This window comes from Euprymna scolopes, chromosome 17, assembly GCF_053919585.1.
Source record: "Euprymna scolopes isolate OS-2025 chromosome 17, ASM5391958v1, whole genome shotgun sequence".
In the NCBI taxonomy this organism is placed as follows: domain Eukaryota; kingdom Metazoa; phylum Mollusca; class Cephalopoda; order Sepiida; family Sepiolidae; genus Euprymna; species Euprymna scolopes.
Genome location: NC_136498.1, coordinates 28,757,728 through 28,772,727, shown reverse-complemented (window position 1 = coordinate 28,772,727; position 15,000 = coordinate 28,757,728).

Genomic DNA, 15,000 nt, shown 5'->3' with positions numbered 1-15,000 from the left:
ACATCGCCATGTTAAGAACGGCTTTCGGAATAAACACTCCCCAACCTCCTCGTGTTAAAAACGGCTTTCGAGGTTGAGGTGTGTTTATTCAGGAAGCCGTCCTTAACATAATGAGGTTATATATATATAGTTATAACATGGTGAGGTTATATATATATATATATATATATATATATATATATATATATATATATATATATATATATAACATGGTGAGGTTATATATATATATATATATATATATATATATATATAATGAAAATTACAATTGAATTTACCAAAATGATCCGAGATGGTAAAATTAAAGTAAATTATAAATATTAAAGAATTAATATTTATAAAATTATTTCAGCCAGATATAAAAGCTCGATAAAACCAAATAGGAAATAGAGCTTATAATATGAGCAAACCGTTAATAAAATATGTTAAAACACACTTTGAAATGAGTTAAAAACATATTTAATCTGAAAAGGAAACACTAGATAAATGGATAGTCCTTACTCCGCGGAGTTTCGAAGAAATACTCTCCTCCTTTAATTCAATGTAACAATTTCTTTTCAATAATTTGAATAATAAGTATGTAAACATTAACGTCAAGGGTGTGAGTTCCATATAGAAACGTTGATTTAATTTGAATAAAATAAAATATGCATCAAATACGCTTGAAAAGAAAATCACTATGTAACATTAGGAAAATAAACAAATATTTTACTTGTTTGAAATTTATAACAAATATATTTCGGAGCTATGCTCCATCCTCAGTGTGTTGCTTTCTTTTTTTTTTCTTTTTCCTTGCCATGTTGTAAAGTTGGAGAAAGAAAAGTCTGTTTGTAAATAGTGCGTAGGTAACGCGAGAATAACGTCAAGGGTGTGATTTAATTTGAATGAAATGAAATATGCATCAAATGCGCTTGAAACCAAATCACAAACTGTCCTAGATATGACTTGAAACTATATCTGATGGTGAGGCCCCAGCTTGCAAGCTTTGGGGAGTGTGGAGCCACACTTTAATTGCCATTGCTCCCAGATCCACTCTGACCCGGAGTGGTAGTACCTGTTAGGGTCCCAACTATGGGTTAAATAGAAACGGACTTAAAAACAAATATACTCTATTAAAAAAATTGTTCTTCAAAATCACTGGATTCGGCATGAAATAACCTAAAAAGTGTTGATATGCCGTAAAACAAGCAATCAACCAACCAACCAAATCACAAAGTATATTAGGAAACAAACAAATATTTTACTTGTTTGAAATTTATAAAAAATATTTTTTTTTTCTTTTTCTCTTTCCTTTCTCCAAATTTACAACATGGCAAGGAAGAAAGAAAAAAAAGAAAGAAAGCAACACACTGAGGAGGAAGTATAGTTCCGAAATATATTTGTTATAAATTTCAAACATGTGGTATTTAATTTTATGCAAACATTAATCTAAAGGGAATTATGTGAACTTTAATATGAAACAAAAGAAACCAAATAGTTTTTTTCAAAACAAAAATGTATAATTCAAATTATAAAAAAAATAATGTCAAATTAAATTGGCTACGCAAACAAATATAATAAATTCAAATGAGAACATTTGGACACCTGAAAATGTTATGAAATGATAAAATTATTTTTATTTACTTTTTTGTTATTAAAACTCGAATTTTCGCCAAATAACATGGCTGTATCAAAGAGAGGATAGTCCGATGTAGTTTTCTTTTCTTTTTCTTCATAACGTTATTATTAAGTGGTCGAGCCAATCGAAGAGAAAAAAAACGTCTTCTGTCGGCGCCTTTTGAAATCCTTGTGTGTAATCATTTGGTTTATGCGCAAAATTTAAGAAATGGAAAGTCACACATTTTAGGAAACATTTTTTTATAAATTAAAATGAGAATATTTGAAATTTGAATTTATAAATTTAAATGAGATCATTTGAAAACATGAAAATGTTAAGAAATGATAAAATCATTTTTATTTACTTTTTTATTATTATTTCCGAATTTTTATAAAAAAAACATGGCTGTATGAAGGAGAGGATTTTCCGATGTAATTTTCTTTTCTTTTTCTTCATAATGTTATTATTAAGAGGTCGAGCCTCCCGAAGAGAAGAAACGTCTTGTATCCGTGCTTTTTGAAATCCGTGTTTATAATCGCTCAGTTTAAGCGCGTAATTTAAGAAAATTGTTGTTATTAATAATGTTTCAATCATTTTTAAAATAGTTTTTTCAATAAATTATTTATGAATTTAAAATAAGGCTATAAATTTATTTTCTGTGTGAGAACTATCGCAAGGCATCAAGTTGGTTGAAAATTTACAAATATACTTTTCGCTTTTTTTCGGCAAAGTCATCAATAACTATCAAAATTCACTCTATTGACAAGTTTCCTCGTCATGGAGAGGATTTCCGAGTTTGCACGCCTTGTCTGGCTCATTTTTGATCAAAGATAGTTTTTTTATGAGCTTCAGTTTCGAGAAACAGCGCTCACAGCTGGCAACGTTAGTAGCTCGGGTGAGGAAGATGCGCAGCAAGATCACTATATTAGAGACAGAATCTCTGTATGAAGTTCAAAAGTTCAAGAGGTCCATTGATTTTGTCTTTTCCTGAAGCTTTCACAAAATACTGTAATCTTTTCCTTTCAGCAAAGAATTTATCTTTTTCTCTATCTTCGTCAACTTCACCAAGCTGACAATCATAATTATCATCAAGCAGATTTGACGCTGTAAGAAAAGCGTATTTACTTGCAAGATTGTGAACTTGTTGAAATCTGCAAGATATTTTTTCAGTCAACCTGTCTATGACAGACAGCATTTCCCGTCTCAACTCAGTATCAAACCCCAGTGCTGTATCAGTCAATTGTTTATTTTTGCGGATACGATGCTCCATGCTTATCCCCATTTCAGAGCAGAGTTTTTTTTTGACTCGTCTATTGCAGTGTCCACTATCTTTTCTCTATTCTGAAATAGGCAATCTCTCAACGCCGTCAGCCTGACAAAACTTTGTTGCAGACCCAGCCCTTTTTCTTGAAGATACTTCTGAGCATCATTGATTTCTGGCAGAATAGTTTTCCAAAGGCTCAGAAATAAAAGAAACGGAAACGACAATACCTAGTCGAGAATTAAAGATGCATCCGATCTAATGGTTGCAGTTTCTCCTTTTTCCGTGAGCTGTTCCAGAGCAATGACGACTTCCAATAATGTTTTTTACCACAACATTTACAGAATCTGCTCGACTACTCCATCTAGTTTCCACAGTTCGCTTGATACTGGTCAACTGAATCAAGACGTCCCAGCGATGTGTACATGCAGAAAAGAACGAGATAAACAGGTCCAGTATGCCAAAAATGTAACAGAGTGAACCGCAACAGAAGCGGCATGTACACAAGCCAGATTTAATGAATGATTAGTGCATAGCACAAATAGAGCTTTTGGGTTGATTTCGGAGATTCGTTTCTGCACACCCGATCGGTGGCCTGCCATAATAGTAGCATTGTCAAATGCCTGGCAAATAGTCAGCAATCTGAATTCGTCCGTTCTCCTGTTCTCTCAAAATCAGCTGAGAAATGTCCTCCGCGCATTTACCTTTTGTCTCGATGAAGCGAAGAAACAACTTCTCGACTGTTACTTTATTTTCGTCAATTTTTATGTAGTGCAACATTTCACTCATCTGGTCCTTGTGAGATAATTCAGAAGTAAAAAAATTATGCAAAAATATTTTCTTTCTCATCTGCTTTGCCAAAATGCTCACAAATTCATAAGAAGTAGCCATTTTCCTTCTCAGGTTAACTTTCACCAAATGGTCACGGAGCACAGGGTCATACTTGGCCAATAAATTTAACAATTCTAAAAAATTCCCTTTGTTTTCTTGATCTCTTTCATCATTATGGATATCTTCCCGGTGACTCCGTAGTGCCAAGTTCTGCTTGGCGAGAAACCTGATGATGTCCAGCAATCTAGCTAGAATTTCCCGCCACTTCTTAGTTTTCTTCTCAATAAAATGTTGCTCTACTTTGTCAACTCCATTTCCTTAATCAAGTTGGATCTCTAGATCTTTCCAGTTAAGAAATGCTTGAGCATGAGATGTGCTAGCTTCATGTTTATACATTTGGGTTTAACTTTCACCAATTCGTAAAACCCACATCAGCAGAAAAATTCGACAGTCCAGTTGAAAACAGTCTGCAGCAGAAGCAAAATAAGGCTTCTCTGGAAGGAGAATACACCATCCATGTTCTGAAAATTTTCTCACCGTTGCACAATTCCCGATAGAGCCATTTTTTAGTTAGCTTTCTACCGCCACCTTTTGTTTTTGTTCCTGGTCGGACGACTTCCTTGAATCCATGATCAAGGTGCTGCACAGCGGCAGATCCCTGGCGAACAAGCAGAGCGCGAATATTTACGATTAATTTCAACTGGCGATAAGCCAACATCTGTAAAATCGGTTTCTGTATATGTTTTCGCGCCAGGATTGTTTTTCCAATTCTTCAACTTCAGGCGCATCATCATTATTGACAGTTTTTGATGTTAATGTCGACTTCCGAAGTAACAGTATTAACGTTAGTAATATCAACTTCATCTTCGGTTTCAGCATGGTTTTCGAATTTCGTTTCGGTCATTTCGGCCACAAGAGTTTTTTCCCATGAATTTTATTGTTTCCTCCTCTATTGTTTTTGGCTTTTTACGGAATACCGCACCATTCTCCTTCGTTCTCTTCGTTACGGGATCTTCTTTGAAAATTCACGTAAATATTCTGAAAAAATTAAAAATTCTGTTTTTAAAAATAGCACGGCATTTCTCCGCATAAACACCTAAACACCTTCTTCTTGTGTTGTTCCGTACTAGTACAAAAAAAGGTGAGATATCCCCCCCCATAAAATAATTTTTCTGAGATACCTTACCCTATATATATATATATATATATATATATATATATATATATATATATATATATATATATATATATATATATATTATAAAAATTAGGAAAGAATAAATAATGAAAAAAATTGGAAATTAAAACAAAAAGAAAAAATACGAAATTATTGTTTAAAACAGAAATTTATTTTAACATGACACCCAAGATGGCTGACATGTAGCATCGTGGGGATGGAATTTCTTTTCACCCAAAACCAGGTTTATCATGTACAAAAATGAACCTTTTTGTTGGTAACATCAAATGAAAACAACATCTGATGAGTTGGTGAGGACAGGAAATTTTTATGGACACATAAAATCATTAAATTGCCATCCCATTAACGAAACGGCTGTAATGAAGAAATCCAGGGTGAAATAAACAAAGGTTACAAAAAGAAAAAAAAATGTAAGTCTTTGAATTTCAACAAAGTTTTGCCCTAAGATAGATTAATTACATCCCTTGGACCAACTGAAACATTGATTATCTCCCCTTAACTGAAACAAAGAAGGAAAATTAATAAGATGAAGCAATTATCTCCCTTGCACCAGCTAAAATTAACAGAAGACAGACCGGAAACCATGCAAAAACAGAACAGTACATATTTACTAAAATGCATTAAATAAAAAAATAAAAAAATTAGAAAATTCATATTAGAATAAAATAAAATATACAGAGATAGAAATAAGCTATAGTTAAATAAAAATGAACATCATTATAAAAAAATAAATGCGGGGCTGAAATTTTTTCCTTAGACAGAAACAACATTGCTGACGAGAACCTAACATCATTTACGTTTTACCATTAACTGGTCCCTTTATGTAAGGATTGAAACCGACGGTACCAATGTTTTTCTGAACTTCTGTACTATTAAATAAATAAATGTTAAGCTCTTATATCGAAAAAGTTTTTCTTTGTAATCGAGCACTTTGTTGGAATTCTTTCCCCAAAAAGCAGTAAAGGAATATATATATATATATATATATATATATATATATATATATATATATATATATATATATATATATATACAGAGAGAGAGAGAGAGAGAGAGAGAGAGAGAGAGAGAGAGAGAGAGAGAGAGAGAGAGAGAGAGAGAGAGCGACCGTCATTACTCTCCCTTCCTAAAACAAGAAACTTACGGGGAAAGTGTCTTTCATTTTATTTTCTATTTTAAATGTTATAGATGTTTTTGATCACTTTTCTATTCTGTTAAGTATTTTATTTTCTATTTTTGAGCGGTTCAGTTTGCGCGAAAAACAAATCTGAAATCGAAGCTGTTCGCTCCTACCTCACGAAGACGAAGAGGAGGGGGCATGTTTCGCCTTTTTGAATTCTTATGACCCTTAAAAAATTAATATTTAAAGTGCAATAAACGGCGTTTAAAACTACTTGAAAACACCAATAAATGATTCAGCGAGGTTGCAAAGTAACTTTTATAGCCAATGAGAACATTTATTTGTTGTATATTTGATTTTTTACTACTTTTCCGAATATTTCTGTATTGTAAAACAAACAAACAAAAAGTAATAAATAATTAAGATCCCATTACCAGAATTAATTCATCATAATAAATTTCAGTTTAATCACAAATACGTCAGTTATTATAAAATTTTGTTAACAGTTTGAAAAAAATCAATTACTCCGTGATTGTTTGAAACTTGACAGAAATTCGGCAGTATTTAAACTATCAAATAGAAAGCCACTTAAATAGTATTTGAGGTGTAGCGCTTAGTTCCCATTTAAAATTATATCCCCCTAATATGACAATAAAAAATCTGTTTACAGTAGACTTTTATTCCGTACTTGCTTAAAAGTTCTATAATTCCAAAATTATGTAATTTCCATTTGCTAATTTTTCCTTGTATCATTTAGTTATCGGTGATGATTGAAAGTATTTTTCTTGACAAAAATGTTTTGTTTAATTTTTCAACACCTTTTGGAACATGTAAGTCAACTGCTTTCTTTGAAAGGTGTCCTAGAGAATTTGTGCAACTTTTTTAAAAACTTCGTTTTACAAATAAAATAAATTTACATCGTATTTTGATGTTTTTATCATTTTAGTTTTAGCGATAATTTAAAAACAATAAATATTTATCATTAGTACCAAGAATGAAAAATTAAATTACAAATTTTACACAGTCGGTTTTGGAATCGTAAATTAGGGACACATTTTTCCGATTCTGATACCTCCAAAAGTTCGGATTTTTTAAAACTTTTCGGTATAAAATTTAAGATTTTTTTGTTAGCTTTTATTTATTTATTTTTTATTTTTTCTATTTTTACCCCCTCAAAATGCCGCCCCCTGAGATAGTCCGCTCGTAAAATAGGGACACATTTTTTTTTATTCCGATCCCTCAAACAGTTTAGATTTTTTACAACGTTTTCGGTAAAAAAAATCCGATTTTTTGTTAGCTTTTATTTTTTCTATTTTCTATTTATTCTTCTCAAAATGCCGCCCCTGATGTGTACCACTCATAAAATAAGGACACATTTTCCTGATTTCGATATCTCTAAAAGTCCCGATGTTTTACAACCTTTTCGGCATGAAATTTCAATTTTTTCTATTAGTCTTCATTTATTTTCATTTCATATTTTTACCTTCTGAACATACTCCCCCCCCCCCTGGCACGTGCCGATCGGGTACACTGGGTACACTATCCTATCCTTTTTTTCCTTTGCTCATGAAGCCTATTGTTCTTCATTTTTTAGCAAACCTAGTACAGCGGGAACATATAAAACACGTAGCAACATTAATCCCATGCAATAGCCTGACGAATCCGTACCAGCCTGTACCGCGGAAAAATCGATGCAGCTTAATTGCTATTTATAATTTCAAAACTTTACAAAGAAATGATTAATTACATTCAAGTATATTACTAACATGGATTTAAAAACCAATATTTCTTTAAAAGTGCTCAATACGCGGGTAGAGGTATTTATAAATAAAAATGTTTTTATTGTGTGTGTGTGTGTGTGTGTGTGTGTGTGTGTGTGTGTGTGTGTGTGTGTGTGTGTGATACTGAAGTCCCCGTAGCGCAGAGGATACCGCGCTGAATACTAATCTAGATAATGTGGGTTCAGAACCCAACACGGATGATCGAGTTTTTAAAATTATTTCCGCATATTTAATCTTTTTTTTTTTTTTTTTTTTTTTTTAACAATTACGCCTAAATTCGCCATTTTAATTATGGCGATTGTCTCCCTTATAACCGCTATTTTATATACTGCATTGAACTATTATGTTCTTGTAGGTGGCCGTTTAGCTCATAGCACGAATATCGTGGTTCGAGCCCCATAATGGCCATGACGATTCATGTTCTTTTATATTATTATTATATTCAACACTAAAAGGGGAAAACACAATGTTGCTCGTGATTGGATTAGGTACACTATCGTATCCTTTTTTTTTTTTCTATGCTCATGAAACCGTATTACTCTTTTTAGCAAACCTAGTATCGCTGGAACAAATAAAACACATATCAACTTTAATCCCATCCCTGACGAATCCTCACCAGCCTGAAACGCGGAAAATTCTATCTAGATTAATTGCCATATATATTTTCAAAACTTTATATATAAGTGATTAATATAAAAGCGGTGTATAATCGTTCTGTTAGAGACTTGAGAAATTTAAGATATGTATATATTCATATACTATATATATATATATATATATATATATATATATATATATATATATATATATATATATATATTTCTGTAGTAATATATTTTCTTACAATTCTTAACAGTATCTATTTCGTAGCGCAAAATCGAAACAGATACTGTCAAGAATTGTAAAAGTTAACTTAATTAAAGGAATAAATTATAAGATGATCAACATCATGAATTTTGGAATATAGCTTTTTGTCATTTATTCTTTCTCTCTCTCTCTCTCTCTCTCTCTCTCTCTCTCTCTCTATATATATATATATATATATATATATGTATATTTGTAGTCATCGATATATAGTAAAAAAAAATAATTATATATATATATATATATATATATATATATATATATATATTCAAGCAAATATTATTAAATACAACGGAGACATTTTGTCTTATAATTCTTTTTTTTAATTTTTCAATTTTTCGTATTGTCTTATTATTATACGAAGATACTTGACGCCTGTCGACAGTAATTTTAAAATTAAATTTATTATCTATTATAGGAAATTTCGAACACAAAACCTTGTGGTTAAAAACAACTCTTCACCGGCGATAAAAACGTTGGAGCAAACCAATGTAGTGTATAAATTTAAATGCTCTATTGGAGAATGTAACTCCAAAAATAATACATACATTGGGCATACAACAACAACGTTGTCCCGGCGAATAACTATGCACCTTAACGACACAAGCGCGATTTACAAACATTTAAAAAAAGAACATAGCTGTCCCCCCTCCAATGTTAGAAAGGTCCTCGTTGACAACACAAAAATTATACAACGGGAAAATAATGTAAAAAAATTAAAGATTCTTGAAGCGTCGTACATTAGAACTCTTCAACCTAATATAAATGACATTGCATTTAAAAAAAGCAGTAACGTTCTGAAATGTCTTGCGTAGTCCGTGTTGGACGGACTTCGTACATGGTGTCTACGAACTTGCTGGTTTTAACACTCGAATTTTTAATCGACTTTTATTCTTAATCGACTTTTATTTTAACTCATCACGGACTATATATATTTTAGTTTTCATTTTTAATCCTCATTTTTGCAATCCTGTATTTTTAACACCTGATGATGATTTGTGGACGAATCGAAAGCGCTCGTAACAGTAACATGTATGGATCCTTTATTAATATTTTTGATTTTGAAACAAAAAAGACAATACGAAAAATTGAAAAATTAAAAAAAAGAATTATAAGACAAAATGTCTCCGTTGTATTTAATAATATTTGCTTGAATGAAAAAATGCTGCCTACGCTCCTATATGGTTGACTATTATATAAAACTGATTACATATAATGATAGATGTATCGAGACACTAGAATGGATACGTTTGATCTGGCATAATGATGATTCATTAAAATTGTGGGGTCTGCGTACGCGCCTGGTCAACAAAGTATAGAAATAAAAAATTTAAACATTAATAAAAAACGTTTACAAGTGTTTTTGATATAGATGTACATAAGAATACTTTGATAAGTATGTTTAAACTTAAATAGAGATGGTATAATAAAATTGTGGGGTTTGCGTTCGTGCCTGGCCTCCATGGAATGGAAATAGGCACAAACTTTATTAAAGACTTTTCATATCTATCTGCGTGAGTATACTTTGATAATTATGTTTCAGTTTGAAGAAATATGGTATAATAAAATTATGGGGTGTTCGTTCGCACCTGACCTCTATAGAATGGAAATATGTCACAAAGTTTAACAAGGTTTTTTAATATATATCCACAGAATATTGTGATAAGTGTTTCAGTGTGAACAATATGGTATAATAAATTATGGGGTTTATCTATTTTATTTTTACTTTCATCATATTTTGCTTTGGTTTTGATACCCCCAAATTCGAAGCTATCTCTTTACAATCCTTCCTTTTCATAACCTATCATACTTTCATAAATCAGAGTCCATTTTCTGTAGGCTGTTTTTGAACCCAGTCAACGATGGGTACTTTTGCTTATATATATATATATATATATATATATATATATATATATATATATATATATATATATATATATGACTACTTCGTTTAATCACATGAATTAATATATAAAATATAATTTTATACTTAAACTTTAAGTATTTACTTCAACAGTGCTCAATACATAAGTACAGCTAGGTAGTAAATTATAAAAACATATATGGCAATAAAGCTACTCGGAATATTCTGCGTTTTATTCTCGTGAGGTTGACGAATTCTCACTAGAATTAATAGCGGAATATTCTATTTAGCTTAATTGGCATATATATATATATATATATATATATATATATATATATATATATATATATATATATATATATATATATATCCGTGTGTGTGTGTGTGTGTGTGTGTTGGGATGATTAATCCAAATCGGAATCAGGAATCGAATGAATCGGAATTCTTTGAATATCGAAATCGGTATCGGAATCAGAAAAACTTTGGCTCTCTTGCAGTTAAGGAAACTAAAATAGAAAGAAGAAAATATGACATAAGTCGTGTTACACTGGTAGTACGAATGCCACTTGATTGGATAGTGAAATTAGCGTAATTTTATAAATAAAACGAAATATTGAAATTGACAATTTTAGAAAACAATATTTTTTTTTATTTAAGAATTTTTATTAAATGCAGGAATTAAAAAACAAATGATTTTTAGCATTTTGAATCTTTTTTATTGAATCACTTCCGCGTAATTTTATAAATAAAATGAAAAACAAATAAAGACAAATAGAAATGATAATAATGAAACGTAATTGAAATATATATAGAAATAATTATTGTAAAAGAATTTTTTAAAAGTTAAAGTCATATTTAAGTAAGGCTATTTCGATAGGCTATAAACATTGAAATATTTTAGTTTATTTTAAAATGTAAAAAAAATTGGAAATGGAATTTGTTTGTAAAATAACGACAACTATTTACTATTGTCAGTTTCAATATCGTTTGATTAATATCTTTAATTATATTTACTTGTTTGTAATTGTCAATTTCAATATCGTTGGATTAATATTTCTAATTATATTTATTTATTTGTAATTGTCAATTTCAATATCGTTTGATTTATATCTGTAATTATATTTATTTGTTTGTAATTGTCAATTTCAATATCGTTTGATTAATATTTCTAATTATATTTATTTTTTGTAATTGTCAATTTCAATATCGTTTCATTAAAATCTCTAATTATATTTATTTGTTTGTAATTACCAATTTAAATATCGTTTGATTAATATCTGTAATTATATTTATTTTTTTGTAATTGTCAATTTCAATATCGTTTGATTAATATCTGTAATTATATTTATTTGTTTGTAATTGTCAATTTCAATATCGTTTGGTTAATATCTGTAATTATATTTATTTGTTTGTAATTGTCAATTTCAATATCGTTTCATGAATATCTGTAATTATATTTATTTGTTTGTAATTGTCAATTTCAATATCGTTTCATGAATATCTGTAATTATATTTATTTGTTTGTAATTGTCAATTTCAATATCGTTTCATGAATATCTGTAATTATATTTATTTGTTTGTAATTGTCAATTTCAATATCGTTTGATTAATATCTGTAATTATATTTATTTGTTTGTAATTGTCAATTTCAATATCGTTTGATTAATATCTGTAATTATATTTATTTGTTTGTAATTGTCAATTTCAATATCGTTTCATGAATATCTGTAATTATATTTATTTGTTTGTAATTGTCAATTTCAATATCGTTTGATTAATATCTGTAATTATATTTATTTGTTTGTAATTGTCAATTTCAATATCGTTTCATGAATATCTGTAATTATATTTATTTGTTTGTAATTGTCAATTTCAATATCGTTTCATGAATATCTGTAATTATATTTATTTGTTTGTAATTGTCAATTTCAATATCGTTTCATGAATATCTGTAATTATATTTATTTGTTTGTAATTGTCAATTTCAATATCGTTTCATGAATATCTGTAATTACATTTATTTGCTTGTAATTGTCAATTTCAATATCGTTTCATGAATATCTGTAATTATATTTATTTGTTTGTAATTATCAATTTCAATATCGTTTGATTAATATCTGTAATTATATTTATTTGTTTGTAATTGTCAATTTCAATATCGTTTCATGAATATCTGTAATTATATTTATTTGTTTGTAATTGTCAATTTCATTATCGTTTGATTAATATCTGTAATTATATTTATTTGTTTGTAATTGTCCATTTCAATATCGTTTGATTAATATCTGTAATTATATTTATTTGTTTGTAATTGTCAATTTCAATATCGTTTCATGAATATCTGTAATTATATTTATTTGCTTGTAATTTTCAATTTCAATATCGTTTGATTAATATCTGTAATTATATTTATTTGTTTGTAATTGTCAATTTCAATATCGTTTGATTAATATCTGTAATTATATTTATTTGTTTGTAATTATCAATTTCAATATCGTTTGATTAATATCTGTAATTATATTTATTTGTTTGTAATTGTCAATTTCAATATCGTTTGATTAATATCTATAATTATATTTATTTGTTTGTAATTGTCAATTTCAATATCGTTTGATTAATATCTCTTATTATATTTATTTGTTTGTAATTGCCAATTTAAATATTGTTTGATTAATATCTGTAATTATATGTATTTGCTTGTAATTGTCAATTTCAATATCGTTTGATTAATATCTGTAATTATATTTATTTGTTTGTAATTGTCAATTTCAATATTGTTTGATTAATATTTCTAATTATATTTATTTATTTATAATTGTCAATTTCAATATCGTTTGGTTAATATCTGTAATTATATTTATTTGTTTGTAATTGTCAATTTCAATATCATTTGATTAATATCTGTAATTATATTTATTTGTTTGTAATTGTCAATTTCAATATCGTTTCATGAATATCTGTAATTATATTTATTTGTTTGTAATTGTCAATTTCAATATCGTTTCATGAATATCTGTAATTATATTTATTTGTTTGTAATTGTCAATTTCAATATCGTTTCATGAATATCTGTAATTATATTTATTTGTTTGTAATTGTCAATTTCAATATCGTTTCATGAATATCTGTAATTATATTTATTTGCTTGTAATTGTCAATTTCAATATCGTTTCATGAATATCTGTAATTATATTTATTTGTTTGTAATTATCAATTTCAATATCGTTTGATTAATATCTGTAATTATATTTATTTGTTTGTAATTGTCAATTTCAATATCGTTTGATTAATATCTGTAATTATATTTATTTGTTTGTAATTGTCAATTTCATTATCGTTTGATTAATATCTGTAATTATATTTATTTGTTTGTAATTGTCCATTTCAATATCGTTTGATTAATATCTGTAATTATATTTATTTGTTTGTAATTGTCAATTTCAATATCGTTTCATGAATATCTGTAATTATATTTATTTGCTTGTAATTTTCAATTTCAATATCGTTTGATTAATATCTGTAATTATATTTATTTGTTTGTAATTGTCAATTTCAATATCGTTTGATTAATATCTGTAATTATATTTATTTGTTTGTAATTATCAATTTCAATATCGTTTGATTAATATCTGTAATTATATTTATTTGTTTGTAATTGTCAATTTCAATATCGTTTGATTAATATCTATAATTATATTTATTTGTTTGTAATTGTCAATTTCAATATCGTTTGATTAATATCTCTTATTATATTTATTTGTTTGTAATTGCCAATTTAAATATTGTTTGATTAATATCTGTAATTATATGTATTTGCTTGTAATTGTCAATTTCAATATCGTTTGATTAATATCTGTAATTATATTTATTTGTTTGTAATTGTCAATTTCAATATTGTTTGATTAATATTTCTAATCATATTTATTTATTTATAATTGTCAATTTCAATATCGTTTGGTTAATATCTGTAATTATATTTATTTGTTTGTAATTGTCAATTTCAATATCGTTTGATTAATATCTCTAATTATATTTATTTGCTTGTAATTGTCAATTTCAATATCGTTTGGTTAATATCTGTAATTATATTTATTTATTTGTAATTGTCAATTTCGATATCGTTTGATTAATATTTCTAATTATATTCATTTGTTTGTAATTGTCAATTTCAATATCGTTTGATTAATATCTGTAATTATATTTATTTATTTGCAATTGTCAATTTCAATATCGTTTAATCAATATTTCTTGTTATATTTATTTGCTTGTAATTGTCAATTTCAATATCGTTTGATTAATATCTCTTATTATATTTATTTGTTTGTAATTGTCAATTTCAATATCGTTTGATTAATATCTGTAATTATATTTATTTATTTGCAATTGTCAATTTCAATATACTTTCATAATCATTCTTAATTATCATTTGTTTGTTGTTTGTAAAAAAATCTGGTTTCTTCTATTGTCAATTTTAATACCGTTTC